Source organism: Anabrus simplex, chromosome 2, assembly GCF_040414725.1.
Source record: "Anabrus simplex isolate iqAnaSimp1 chromosome 2, ASM4041472v1, whole genome shotgun sequence".
NCBI classification, from domain to species: Eukaryota; Metazoa; Arthropoda; class Insecta; order Orthoptera; family Tettigoniidae; genus Anabrus; species Anabrus simplex.
In genome coordinates, this window is record NC_090266.1 from 711,392,739 (window position 1) to 711,408,957 (window position 16,219).

Below are 16,219 nucleotides of genomic sequence, written 5' to 3' on the forward strand. Positions count from 1 at the left end.
TGTTCACCCTGAAGGCCTGCAGATTATACGGTGTCATGTGGTCAGCACAACGAATCCTATCGACCACTATTCTTGGCTTTCTAGACCGAGGCTGCCATCTCACTGTCAGATAGCTCCTCAATTGTAATCATGTAGGCTGAGTGGACCTCGAACCAGCCCTCAGATCCAGGTGAAAATCCCTGACCTGATCGGGAATCGAACCCGGGGCCTCCGGGTAAGAGGCAGGCACGTTACCCCTACACCATGGGGCCAGTTTTCAAAACTCCCCAACTTGAATAAATTTAATCGCTGGTTTCTTTTTGTCCTTAATGGGGAAAAACACGTCAATTTAGGGATGGTACATATAATTCAATCAGCAATGGTTTTGAACTTCCTTCTAAAAAAATAAACTGATGTGCTTTTTCTATAAGAACCAAAATAAAAGTAAGAAACATTAAATTTATTCAAGGTGGGAAGTTTTGAAATGAACGCACGGTATATTACAGAACTTTACAATTACTCACCTCTTACAGTACATGCACAGGACCAACAAAAGTGACTAATGTCATACTTACAGCTATAGACAGAAAGAAATAAAGAAAATAAAAGTTTTATCCAGCTACTTTCAACACCACAAATCTTTCCAGTAATGTAAATTTAACCTCCTTATTTCAGTAATTTCTTATGAAGACTTTCTGGAGTGTAGCATGATTTACCTCAAGAGTCAGAACCATTAACAAGCACTGTAATGACCACATCTATACATCAAACAATGTAGTCAGAAGATACTTTCTGCAGTTTCTTGAGAATTTTGTTCCAACATCACTAACCTTCCAGACAACAAGGCAAGGAAACTGGTGTTTAAAGAAGAAAATATTTATGATAAATATTAACACCTATGCAACAGTACACTTCAAGAGCCTGTTGGAAGAATTTCAATCTACGCAGTGAATACATGAAGGAAGACATATCTCCCAAATACAGCCTCATCGAAGTTAGGAAAAGAAACTATCAGACTGTCGCACAGCCCATTTCAACCGAAAATGTGTTTACACTGAAGTGATAAAGAATGTAAAATACTTCAAATTTCCAACTGAATTAAATATGTAATGGAGACATATATCAAACAGTCATTAATTAGTCATCAGATATCATTGAGTTAAAAGAGTAAAATGAAGGTGCATTCTTATTTAGGGTGAACGCTTGCAATACATCAGTATTCTGTAAAATTTACCAAACGTAGGTCTCCATAAATATTAAAAATAATGAACATAACATATGATACTTCAAAGAATTAGCAATATTTCAGATAACAGGAGATAAAAAAGGAAGAGTCAAAAAATTTATAGAGCAATTCCTGCAAAAACAGTATCACATTTTACAAAAAAGTTTTCTTTTATTACACTAGTATAACAACAAATGATGTGTAAAAATTCATTAATTGCATATCCCACTGAAAAACCAAACCAAAACCCCATGGCACTCCAGCCCTTGAAGGGCCTTGGCCTACCAAGTGACCGCTGCTCAGCCCGAAGGCCTGCAGATTACGAGGTGTCGTGTGGTCAGCACGACGGATCCTCTCGGCTGTTATTCTTGGCTTTGTAGACCGGGCTACTACTGAAAACCCAATATGAAATAGTACTGAAATATTGCTGGCAATATGTTACTTGAATCATTCCTTTTTCTATATTCCATCTTAAACTATGATAATGGAATCACCATATGAAAGACATACAAAGATACGTATGTGAATAAAAATGTGAAACGCAGCTCTCGTGCTTAAAGAATTTCATTACTTTACTCCATGTAGATTACATGTGTATGATGAATGTACAACAATTTGGTTACACTGTAATTGAGTCTATAGGCAATAGAAAAATCAGTATTCTGTAATAGAATCACCAGAACTGCAGTAACAGAATCACACTTTCAAAATTACAGTGGCACAGAAGATAAATCATTTAACTCTTAGAGGACCAGCTGACGATATAGCATCAGTGACAATCTTTGCAAGACAGACCAATTGACGACATATCATCAATGATACAGATGTTGATTCCCATAGGGAATCTAAAATATTTGTTCCGAATGAGTGAATTTATAATACCAATATAAATGGTCCGTTATTGGACATTATAAATTTTCCAGCTAACTCATTCTTGGTTGCCAGCGTTTCGCTCCTGTGTGCTAGGCTGGGCTCATCAGTCGGTACCTAGCACACCTACCAAGACGCATGGCTAGTAGTGCATATTGTGGAGGCCACTGCATAGGCTAATTGTAGCCACCAGCAGTGCCAATGCACTATGAGAGACTTTGTCTCATTACCAAAACTTGATGCCTGCTTGGCCATAAGATGATATAGATGTTGATTTCCCATAGGGAATTTGAAATATTTATAATGTCCAATAACGGACCATTTATATTGGTATTATAAATTTACTCATTCGGAACAAATATTTCAGATTCCCTCTGGGAATCAACATCTATATCATCTGATGGCCAAGCAGGCATCAATTTTTGGTAATGAGACAAAGTCTCTCATAGTGCATTGGCACTGCCGGTGGCTACAATTAGCCTACGCAGTGGCCTCCACGGTATGCACTACTAGCCATGCGTCTTGGTAGGTGTGCTAGGTACCAACTGATGAGCCCAGCCTAGCACACAGGGGCGAAATGCTGGCAACCAGGAATGAGTTAGCTGGAAAATTTATAATGTCCAATAACGGACCATTTATATTTATATTGGTATTATATATCGTCAATGGTAACACTGGCTAAAAAACTCAACTGGCGATATTTTGTCGATGGAATAAAAGGATAGCTGTAGGCCAAATATTCTAACACATAACTAATATGACACTATGTTAAGTGCCCTGAAGGTCTTTTGAGACAATCAGATTAAGATTTGTTTGAATATGAGAGCAATCGTCGCCATAAGACCTATCTGTGTCGGTGCGACGTAAAGCCCCTAGCAAAAAAAAAAAAAAAAAAAAAAAATTATGAGAGTCAAATCACAAAATAAACACCAACAAGTAAAGTGCAGCATATCAAATGCAGAGCGCCAGCCCGCACTAAACTTATAGCTGAGCTGTGCATTCTGCTGGTCCTGTTCTATAATAAACCACGTGTGACGGAAAGTAACCTAGAGCGCTCGTCAGTTTTATCATCCATATATTAACGGTATCTCCATTCAAAGTGGATAATTATTTTGAGTGCTGATATATGTTTTGAGAGATACAACCACTGCCTTTGTGGATAATGAGTGTTCTATAATGTAAAACAAAAGCTAAAGATTTTCACCTATTCAATCCTATTTATTGCAACCTTAAAAAATCACATATATTTGATGAAACTAGTTTTGGTCTTCTAGAGACTATCATCAGTCAAAATCAATAAAAGTTAAGGCAAGACATGAATTATATATAAAATTTATGAAGCAAGCGTGTGTGTTGAAATTCAGTGCAAGGCAAGTAAAGATTTGGATGTTAAACACTCAACACAATCATATGTCTTGTGTAAGTGCTTAGTTTTCTTCCAATTTGAAGAATGCTCTTCACAGAAGACCAGATGAAACACTTGAAGAATCTTTTAGAATTATTTCCAGCTGAAATAAGTGTGAACAGAATGATGTTGATGGGAAAGTGTTGAGATGGTCATTTGTTTCCAGTATGGATCATTGTCCGACTCGTTGGCTCAATGGTCAACGTACTGGCCTTTGGTCCCGAGTTCGATTCCCGGCCGGGACGGGGATTTTAATCTTCATTGGTTAATTCCACTGGTCCGGGGGCTGGGTGTTTGTGCTGTCTCCAACATCCCTGCAACTCACACACCACACCTAACACTATTCTCCACCACAATAACACGCAGTTACCTACATATGGCAGATGCCGCCCACCCTCATCGGACGGTCTGCCTTACAAGGGCTGCAGTCTGCTAGAAATAGCCACACGAAATTATTATTATTATTATTAGTATGGATCACTGAAAAAGCCAAGAAATAGAATAAAGCTGAGTTGTAGATGGGAGGTAAAGTGTAGCCTAAGGTGGGGCTGAGGGATGTGGAATGGTGGGTGATTGCTGGAGGGAATTTGGAGAAAAATAAAGAAGAGGGTTTAGAATACTTAATTTCTTTTTATTGAAAATAGGAATTAATAGATCAAGTAAAGGGTTTAGTTTTTCTGATATCTAATTAAGGTTGAAACTGGGATTAAAGAATTGATCCAGGTGGATGAAACAATTTTCAATGATATTGAGTGGAGAGCCCTTATTAACTATTTTAAAGATTTTTACACCTTCATCAATATTTGTGAACTTATGGTTTGAGTCCATCATATGTTTTCCCATAGCTGAAAATCTATTATATTTTCATGAATTTACATGTTCTAAGTACCTCGTGTCAAAGTTTCTACCTGTTTTACTGATAAAAGTGGATGGACAGCTACTACATTTAAGCATATAAACACCTGATCTATAGAATTTATTATTATTATTATTATTATTATTATTATTGACTTTGTGTTTTGTAGAATTGATGCATTATTATTGTCTGTTTTCAAATATATTTTTATATCATGTTTTTGAAAATTTCGGAAATCGGATGTATCTGTGGATTATTAAAAGTGAAAGTGGAAAATAAGGTTTTGTTAGTTTTTCTTCATTATTGAGGGTGGTGGAAAGTCAATGTCTGACTTTATTTATTATTCCTTCAATGAAATGTTTATTATATCCATTGGGCCTTGGCTATGTCTGATAGTGTTTAATTTATGTATAAGGTTTTTTTTTAAACATTGGCATATTGAATGCACAATGAACCATGCTGTAGTATGCAGCACGTTTGTGGACTTGTGGATGTAAAGAGTCTTGATGAATGGTGTTGATGGTCTGTGTAGGTTTTCTATACATTTTGTAGCTAAGGGAATTATGGTGTCTTGAGATTGTTAAGTCTAAAAAATTTATTGTATGTTCAGTTTCTGATTCTAGAGTGAATTTGATATATGGATCAAATGTGTTTAAGTTTGAAAGGGTGGTAGCGTCGACTAAGTTCTCACCCATTATAACTATAGTATCATCTACGTATCTGGCCCAAAATTGAATGTTGTTGAAAACATTACTGCTAAAAATTCTGGTATGTTCTAAAATATCAAGATATCAGCCAAGATTCCTAAGGCCAGTGACCCCATCGCTAGATCATTTTGTTGGTATATAGTGTTGTTAAAACTAAAATAATTGTTATTTAAAACCAATTTTAAAATAGAAGTAAATTCAAGAATTTCAAGTTTACATAATTTACTGTATTTTGTCTGATTCTGTTGTATAATGGAACAAACTTCTACCAAGACCGAAACTAGTTTCATCAAATATATGTAACTGGCCTTTGGTCCCGAGTTCGATTCCCGGCCGGGACGGGGATTTTAATCTTCATTGGTTAATTCCACTGGTCCGGGGGCTGGGTGTTTGTGCTGTCTCCAACATCCCTGCAACTCACACACCACACCTAACACTATTCTCCACCACAATAACACGCAGTTACCTACATATGGCAGATGCCGCCCACCCTCATCGGACGGTCTGCCTTACAAGGGCTGCAGTCTGCTAGAAATAGCCACACGAAATTATACAATACAATAAATAGTATTGAACAGGTGGAAACCTTTAGCTTTTGTTTTACATTATATTGCTCTTCAATACGGAATAATATTAAACTTATTACCTATGATAATGAGTGTTCCTTGTAAATATATGACAAGTAGCGAACTAGAGCAGGAACTCGACAAGAACTCTGACAGTGTTTTGATCCAAATCAGCCTTCGACAGCTGGATGACAACACAAGAATGCTGCTCGAAGTGAGTACCAAGACAGTGATAGTAGTGCTGAAGTTAGATCTTGCATGAGTAATAACGCTGACAGACGTGTGCTGAGTGATTCAGACAGTTCAAGTTTGAATGAAAGTGATGAACATGCTAACTAGATGAAGATATCCAAAGATAGTAACCCACAGTTCTCTCACAGTTTTTCCTTCATGGAATCCCTAAACACTGCCCTTCACCAGATTCAAAACCAGCGATTTATTTCAATTTGTTTTTTACAGCTAGTCTCTTTCGACGTATGGTTCGAGACAAATAGGTACATGCAAAGAACTTTATAACATCCTGGAAAAACATTTCTCCATCAAGCAGACTTAACTTATGGATTCCTGTGACAATGAGCGAGATGAGGGCCCTTTGTTATCGTTCTATTGAATATGGGCTTGAACAGGAAACCAACAATCAAGTCATACTGGAGTGCCAATTCTTTGCAAAGTTCTCCCTGGTTTCAGCAAATGTTCACTAAACTACATTTGAATCAGTACTTAGCTTCTTCCATTTAGTTGACAATAGTAAGTTGGCCAAGAACAATGAACCGAATTATGATTCATGCAGTAAATTTCAACCTTTAGTAAATCATGTGAACAATCTTTTCCAATACTTTTACACCTCTCACCAGCAAATATCAGTTGACTAAAGCTTGACAGATAGCAAAAGTCATACTCGACTGTTGCAATACATTCCATGTAAATACCACCACACGTGGGGTATCAAACATTGGGTTCTCTGTGATTCAAACTAAACTTACTGTATGAATTTCCATTGTTATTAAGGAGAAAAATCTACAGAGAATAAACAAGAAGTTAAAGAAAAAGGCTTAGGTTATACTGTGGTAGTGAAGTTGTTAAATTTGTGCAGCCTTCTAAACAAGGGTTACCACATATTAACAGAAAACGTTTTTTAAAAGTGTTCCTCTTGCTAGGTACCTTTACAGTGAAGGTACATTTTTTACCAGCACTCTCAGGCGTAATAGATATGGTATTCCAGGAGAATTGACACAAAAACTAGGTAGGAAGGAAGATATACATGAGGAAAGGCAACATTGTCAGTTTGGCTAACAAGGGGAAGAAATCCCAGAAATTTGCTGTAATGTTACTGTCTATAAACACGGAAATAAACAATCAGGTAAACATAAAAAGGAAGCATGGGCAAGAAACTGTGACAGTGAAACCAAGAATGATCTCTGACTACAATAAATTTATGGAAGGGATTGACACAAATAACATGATGCTGTGTAGTTATCTCGACGAGCAGCGTATGATAAAATATTGGAAGAAAGTGGCATTCAATATATTTCCCCGAATGACATTGAATGCATACATCTTATACAAAAAAATGTACTAAAAATGGTTTCAGAGTCATGCTAAGGTACCAGTTTCTTGTCTTAATAATTGATGATGTGTCTGAAGAATAGTTCCTCAGCATCCGTGAAGTCCTTCAAATGATGATTTTCGAGGACCTATAGAACTTGCTAAACTCCCAGGAAGAAAGGAAACATGTTGGTCATGCAGTAAGACAGATGAGTTAGGAAAAGATGAAGAACTGTGTGTACCAAATGCCAAGAAGGATGCCATAGTGTGTGCATTGTGAAACATATTTGTAAATAAATTTTGTAAGTGTGGAAAACAACTGCAAATATTTTAAAACATTATTGGGCCAGTTTCAGTGTGTTATTTTGTATGTTTGTATCAGTGATATTCAGACGTTCTGGGTTTGTATCTACAATGTGTAGGCAAACAATGTGTGCTTACTGCTGTGCTGGTTTTATTTGTTTTGTTTTTGAGACATCAGGGCAAGTTGATAATAACAATATTTTGTTAATTAATTTCAATCCAAACTTTTAAAAATGTGATAATACGGAAAATGAAGTATGGAACGTAATAATACACTTGCCATACATATATTTTGCTTAGTTTCAATATTTCAATATTTACCAAACATTTTTAGTGTATATGTAAAATATTGTTTATATTAGGCCTAAAATATTAATTTTATTCAAACTGCCTCCATTTACATGTCATAAGAAAAATGTTTTTTTTTCTCACCATTAAAAAAAAATAGAATTGTGAAGAAATCTTTATCACAACCTAAGTTATAGATTTCTGAAAGGAGTGTAACAAACATGCCCCAAACACTTTGTCTTTTTCACAATACCACATGCTAAACAGCTGGTATTCTTACACGCCCTTCTTGAATATACCCAGTCCTAAAAGGGTTAATATTTCATTTTGTTGTTTGTCACAGTTCTCCAAAGTATATTTAAAAAAAAAAAAAAACTGACACACTTAGAAATCATAACAAAAACAAAAAAATTATTTACGTTGCACCGAGAAAGACAGGTCTTAAGGCAACGATGGGAGAGGAAAGGGCTAGGAGTGGGAATGAAGGTACGTGGCCTTAATTAAGATACAGCCCCAGCATTTGCTTTTGTGAAAATGGGAAACCATGGAAAGCCATCTTCAGGGCTGCCAACAGTGGGGTTCAAACCCAGTATCAACAATTACTCAATGAGACTTGCAGCAGACTCCAAGATACACTCTAATTTATACGGATTAAAGCTTTGTGAATGCCTCCGTGGCTCAGACGGCAGCGCATCGGCCTCTCACCGCTGGATACAGATAAAACAGTTAAACTGTCCATTTTACTCTTCATGATATTCTTGGAAAATACCAGTTTTGCTTTATAAAATATTCATCAAGAGTAAAATGGACAATTTAACTGTTTTATCTATCATATGACTTACAATTTTAACAAAATTTAGAAGATCTTATTTTAAATGTCGTAACCATACATCAGTATTTTAATGTGTCGTTCCAATTTTAATAATATATCTATTTTGTATTTATGATATATTAATGTTAATTTATTATTAGCTGATGATGTCCTTTAGGGGACAAAACATGTACTAAATACAATAAATGATATATTGTATTGAATAGGCGGACCACTTAGTTATAATATTTAAGTTTATCTAATATTCACTAATTAAACACTCCAATTTGTTGGTGTATCAAAAAATAATTGTCCCTGCTTGAAATGGTGTTGTTTGTTAGCCTGATGTTTAGTGTATGAAATGTGTTGTTGCACCAGTAACCTTTGAGTAGAAGTCATTGCACAATGACACAAATTACAAAATAACATTCTACTATCAGCCGACAAACTATCATTTTTAAATTCTGACATGTAACTTTTTAATTTTAAAATGGCTGACTGCTACTTTAGGCATATTTTAACAGTGTTAATGTCTTCGATGAATATCAATATACAAGTGAACACACTCTTGTAGACATAGTAGTATGTACAAGAACACTACGATCTATCTCACTGCTAATTCAAACTGTGAGTAACTGGTAGTGAACTAGATGGAGGTATGAAGCAATGAAAGGTAATGTCCGAATTCCAAAATAATTGGGAAACCACTGGCATACACTGTTGATGAATGAGATTTCCTGCATTACAACATTATAGGACAGAAACGTTCTATTAATTTAACACTTTTTAGCCGAAATATGGATTATATCGATTTTAGTGACTAGGAATATGGAACATATGTGCTAAGCTCCAAAACATGGAAAAATATGGAAAATAAATACTGCATTTTTCAACCCGAAACATCATGATTTGTAAAGATAATACAAAATATAATTAATGTTACCATTAATGCTTTCCCGTGCTACGGGTGTGGGTTTGTATCTAGAAGTAAAGAAAACAAACTGGACAAGGGTCGTAATACAGACAATCTAACTTAACAAATTCTCGAACACCAAATAGTAGACTTCATTCAACAGCGGGCCACACTTTTCCACCTAATAAGAGACAAGTGAATGGAAAGAAAACCAGAAGCCATTTTAAGAAGACATAAACACTTCATAAACATTCCAACAGGAACATTTTACCAAAAATCTCCAAGTATTTAACAGCAAGTGATTTTATTGGAAAAGCTCTCAGGACTTATAGTGAATCTAAGACATTTTAGTCCAATAAGTGTTTTTAATATTAAGTTTAATGTTCAACTAACAACCGCCCTCAATGCACTCTCACCCCCCCCCCCCCTCTCCCACCTATACGCTTTCTACTAACACCTGTTTTTAATGTTTTAATGTAAATTAAGAGATTAATTTTATGCTATTTTTACCTAAGCTACATGTAAACAGCTGATGATGATTGCTAAGCAATCGAAACATGTTCTGTGATTATTAATGTCTTTATAAATAGCCCAAGGCTAAATAAAAAAGAGAAGGTATCGTTTAGGTGGAACCTTTTTTTTTTTTTTCATTTATTGATTGGATCCATAACCACTGTCGCATTGCCCTTATCAGCTGAGAGAATGGTCAGTTCAGAATCATCTCTAAGTTCCTTCAGAGCTCTCCTTTTGCCTCTTGTTAAATTGGGCGCGGGTACAACAGCGGACCTTATGAGTCTCACACATTTTTGTCTTAACTCCTCAGCCTCATCCATAGGTAGTTTGTGGATGGCTGCCTCAACGGAAGAAATTAACTCTTCAGTGGGAATTTTAGAGGGAGCGACAGCAAAATTAAGTCCCCTAGCTAGAACTGCCATTTGGTTCTCGTCCAAGGATTTCTTCCGATTTCTTCTGAGGACACAGAGTGCAGTTCTCTGCGAAACGTTAAGAATTTCACCTTATTTTCTTGACACGGCATAAGCCCAAAAGCCTATATAGTATCATGTCTAAAATATAATTAATTTTAGTTTCCTAAATCGATATGTATTTACACAGAAATCCATTACCTGCACATAACCTATCAACACTCGTTATGAAATCAAAACTGTAAAGTTGAAAATGCATATACTTATTTTCAATGTTTTTATGCCTATACAGTAAAATGTGTGCAACTCGGTGACATTTAATTTCAATTAAGTCATAATGTGCAGAGAAACACTAGGTACAAATGATTAATACGTTGGTTTGTATTACCAACAAAACTGAGAATTTGAACAATGAGATGAGGCAGAAATTTCACTCTCACGGTAATTTTTAAACTTTGAGTTCTATGTCCAGTTTTTCTCAAAATTGCCCTATAAGGTATTTGCAACAGATGTGGAAAGGCAGAATGTGGAGTGAAGAAGTTCATAAGAAAACCATAGCATGTAACAAAATTTAAGTTAGGCATGTAAATGAACAAATGCTGAGGTAGATTTGATGGTCGCAGGATAAGACTAGTATTGTCTTGGTTTATTCACCAAGTGAAAGAGCAAATGCAGATGTGGCACTGGTACACAGTTTTAAGAGACACTTCAGCGATATAGAAATCAGGATCAACAGCAAATACAGCTCAGTGCCAATGGGTGATTTCAACACAAACTGAATTTAGAAGTGAAGGGTATAAGAAGGTAATGAGTGAAAGTGAAGAAGATAAGGAAGCTACCATGAACAGGAAATACTTACTAGACTTTTATGCAAGTATGGGATGAGCAGTTGCTAATGCCTTCTTCTAGTGTATGGCTATTCTTCACTACAAAAGGCACGGGCTCCAGTTCAATAATATACTTAGAAATTAGGATATCTGTAAGGAATGTATGGGTATTCGGAGGACTTTTTGATGATATCAACCAACATCTAATCTCGGGATTAAGGTTTTTATTTTCTTTGCCGGTAGTTCAACATCGCACTAACACATGAAAAGTTTTTGGCAACAGAAGGATGGGAAAGGGCTGGGATTGGGAAGCTAGCAGCTGTGGTCTTAAGGAACAGCCCCAGTATTTGCCTGGTGTGAAAATGGGGAAACCACGGAAAACCAACTCAAGGCTGCAGACGGTGATTCAAACCCTGGCAAGCTTATAGCTATGCGACACTAACCGTATGGCCAACTCGCTTGGTGAAAAAGATAAAGTAATATCCACAAGTAATATAATACAGGCCACTGGAGCAGAGGCGTATAAACAGGACTCCAAGTACAATAGTGCGCCAGCGTGCAAGAGTTGCATGGGTGAATCTAAATATCTCCATTTCTATCTTGCTAACCTTGCATTTGCTGAGTGACCGCAGATGGTGCAGAGGCAAGGCAGGGACAAGAGAGTGACTTCCTTAGCTTTTTAAGAGCTAAAATAGGTATTTTAGACATACGATTCTACAGTCTGTTTTTGCCATACACACTAGGAAGCACCATATACAAAGTAGGCAAAAATTGGAGGTGTAATGTCTGCACAGTGAACTTTCTTAGGTCTCACTTCTTAATCATTGACAATTCAAAGAATTCCTTGCATCTGTGAACATCGAGTACTGAGATGTGTCCCATCACTCCAAGGTCAAATGACCAAGTCGATGAACAATCTAAAAACAAATTTTCCACTTGAGAGAAGTAATAAAACATTTCTGGAGTTGAAGGGAAGATCAGAGAAAAAAAATGGAAGATTCTGGCTCGGATTTCAAATTTAGGGGTTCTTTCCGACATCATCAGTCACAATGATACAAAAATTTATTGAGATCCACCTATTCAATACACGCTGGGTTCTTAAAAATTAAGGTTTATATCTTGTCATATTAATTTAACGAGACATGTTTCGCCCATTGTATGGGCATCATCAGCCGTAATCTCATGCCTAAAAGATAAAGATCAGGATCCTGATTACTCTAGTCAAAATGTTACATAGAGAAACATATGTGTTATAAAATGAGGAACACTTGTGAGTTCCAAAATGACAATTTACACAATTAAAACATGTTAAAAACATGTACGAGAAAAATTAGTAATGTTGGTGCAATCTTACATTGAAATCCTTAAAACATATTTAAAATAGCCAAACTGCCCTTATTTACATGAACGGTAAGAAAGTCTATGGCTAAAATTATGGCCTTGAGGTACAAGATCAAAATTAATGGAATCTGGTTAAAAGCAACCCAATTTGAAGTCATAGAATGGTTACAATGAACCTTAAGCGGCTTAATCATTTAAAGAAGACATTAAATATTCTTGTAGAAAGCTTATAGTATTATCATAGAGTATACAGCTGTGTGACTGATTGAGTTTTTGTTGTTACTAAACCCGTATTTGTGAGGTGAGTCCACAGTCTTCTTATTTTTGTTGAAAATTTTTTGAAAGGTTCACGGCTGAGTGTTGCCGTGTGTGTCTTCGCTAGCTGATGTGATTGTTTCCTCGTTGTGCTAATAGTCAAATGGGAACGCTCATGCTTGATGTTGGCTATAGCTTGGATGTTGAGAACAACTATTGATAGATGTGTGGTGAAGAATCCTTTCGATTTTTGTGGTATGAACTAGTTGCCTTTCCAGCATCAGATGCCCATACAATGGGCGAAACATGCCCATTAAATTAATATGACAAGATGTGAATCTTAATTTTTTAGAACCCAATGTGTATTGAATAGGTGGATCTCAATAAACTTTTGTATCATTGCTGAATTAATGTACATTTCAATACGGATCAGTCATGAGATTTCTAACATGTAATCATCAGTCACACCAACGCTCTCAACTGGTCAATGCACGTTGAGACCACCTGATTAGAGTGATGTTTGATAAAACTGAGGGGTTCTAGACAAAACTGGTACCATGAGAAAAGCAGGTAGGAAGGGGTAGATACAGCACACTTCCTACATTTAAGATTCAGTTCATGGAGTGAAACTAAAAATCATTATTCTCAAATCATTCAACATTTGAAAGAGGATTTTTCCATGTAGTTCAATGACTTTGCAGGACTCAAGTCCCCTCTTGATTTAACTGTTAAACCTTTCTCCTTGTTAGTTGAAGATATTCCACACACTTTGCGTCCGGAGTCCCTAGAAGTTTAGTGCAAAACCGAGCTTCAACAACCCTCCTAGACTCTCCACGAATTTTACAGCAAATTCTCTCAAAAAGAGTACGTCGAACTCCACAACTAAGTAACAAATATTCAGTTCTTCTGACACCAGTAAAAGTGTATTTTTTTTTGGCTTTAAATATTTTTTTCCTACTTGTTTAACGTCACACTAACTCACTGAATGTTTTCAGCAACAGAAGGATGGGAAAGGTCTAGGATTGGGAAGGCAGCAGCTGTAGACCTATTTAAGGTACAATCCCAGCATTTGCCTGGTGTGAAAAGGCTTTAAATCTCATCAAGCCCAAGTTGTAAGAATCTCTCAGAGACAACCTCCAGCACTCTATACAACTGGTGGTTTCACTGACGCTTGTGCCCTGTACAGAAAGAATATTAAATAGAAAACATTACTGTATGCAATAACCTAGTTAGTGTAGGCCTATGTATGTACTGAACACAAAATATTAGCTTCCACCAACAAGGACTACTGTTACAAAAATCATTCACTTCCCATGTATAATATACCAGTCACCAGTGTTTCTCAACCAAGAGGGAGAGGTGTGCTGTCACCAGTGTTTCTCGACCAAGATGAGAGGGGTGCCTAGGGGGTCCCTGGTACAATGGAAATGGGGCCACTAAAATGTCTGAAGGTGTGAATTTTATACAGCAGATAAAAGAGTAGAAACATTATAACTTGAACTTTGGATTTTATAATATACAGTATTATATACTCATTTCTAAACCAGCATATTTATGTTACAAAACAGTACAGTGTATCATTACATTACTAATAAGTTTGATATACTGTTATTCATCTCTGTTCCATGTGAAAATAAATTTAAACTCCATTCCGAAGCTCATTTTTTTAACACTAACTCCGAAGAGGAGGTTCGTTGAACCCACTAGGCCTACATAAAATTATTTTAGAGAAAGAAAATTAATTTTTTTATCAAGACCTTATCCATTTAAAACAGAGTTTATGATCACTAGTAAATGATCCAAGTATGCAATAAGTTCAACTATTCTGAAATATTTAAAACTATGTCATGGGAGTACTACAGTCATATTTTGCAACGTGGTACACTGAAATTACTCTAAACCATGTTTCAAGGCAACTGACACATTTGACAAGTTATTCTTAGTGTGTATTACGTACATGTCTATCACATTGTGCAAAATATTGCTTTGGCTTGCTCAAGTTGTTAATTTTTTTTTTTTTTTTCGTTTTAGCATCTCTCATGTAAATATTACACTAGCCTTTCCCTGCAGGAGGCTGATCTCACTGGGGTTGTTCCAGGTTGATTTTTCTGTCTAGGATAAATTCCATTAACTGAATAATATGTTGGAAAGCCCTTTTAAATTTGCACTTCTCTCTTCCACTTGAGGCATCACCATTTCCTGACCAGCTTGCAAAACGAATAGCTTTCGCCTGTTATGCTTTGTAAGATTTAAATACACGACCAATGTAGATTCCTAGAAAACAATGCCAAGTCCCTCCTCCTGTGCTGGTGCCATTTGGTGCAATGTATGTTTTTAGGTTTTGTTTGTTAATGTAAGTGAAACCTTCTTTTGTCACTGTGCCAACAATTAGTTCAGTTTTCTAGCTGGGTTTGTCTATTCTACAGTTGAAGTCCCCCATAGGAACAACCCTACTATCTTACTCTAGGCCCTTCACTGCCGATGCTAATTTGTCTGTAACATCATCTGTTGTCGCTCGAGGGTTCATCTATAAGCATAAGCCTAGATCCTGTTTCTTGCTTGTGGCCCTTGTTTCCTGGAGGACCGGGCGAGTTGGCCGTGCGCATAGAGGCGCGCGGCTGTGAGCTTGCATCCGGGAGATAGTAGGTTCGAATCCCACTATCGGCAGCCCTGAAGATGGTTTTCCGTGGTTTCCCATTTTCACACCAGGCAAATGCTGGGGCTGTACCTTAATTAAGGCCACGGCCGCTTCTTTCCAACTCCTAGGCCTTTCCTATCCCATCGTCGCCATAAGACCTATGTGTGTCGGTGCGACGTAAAGCCCCTAGCAAAAAAAAAAAGGAAAAAGTTTCCTGGAGGGCTGACAGAGTTTCTTTTACCATTTGATAGCATGTATGGTTGAACCATGGTAGAATCTTTCTCTTGGCATACAGTATAATCCAGTATTCAGGTACAGGTCATATTTAAGCTTTTCGTATTGTGGTTTCATAATACATTGTTCTGAAGACGCGTCAACAGCGGGTTTCATGTAACGCGACTTGGCAACAGCTGAAATCTCGCTCCGCCGCTCACTTCCGCATTACCGAAACCATATGGTGTGGCAGTTGATTAATACTTTGTGTTCTAAATGAAGAAGCATCAGTGGTAACAAGGGATGAATTCAAAAAAGCATTTGCACTCATTTACTGTGAGTGAGAAACTTTAAAGTTGTAACGGAAGCTGAAACCATCGGAAATCCTGCCGCCGGCAGAAAATATGACAGGGTTCCCAGCCAGAAAGTCAAACTAATTTCCCTGACATTTCCCTGACAAAAATTTGGCATTTGTGCAATTTTTAACAGCCTCCTCCACTCCCATTAGCTGTCCAATACACACCTGTACACAATATTCACTACTCAAATAGGAA

The 16,219-nt window shown here is 36.8% G+C and overlaps 1 protein-coding gene across 4 annotated transcripts in view; it reads right to left on the bottom strand.

The window, feature by feature from the left end:
• The window catches only part of egl (Egl_like_exo domain-containing protein), a 97,279-nt gene that overhangs the window by 55,537 nt on the left and 25,523 nt on the right, over positions 1–16,219 (bottom strand). The window lies entirely within an intron of this gene.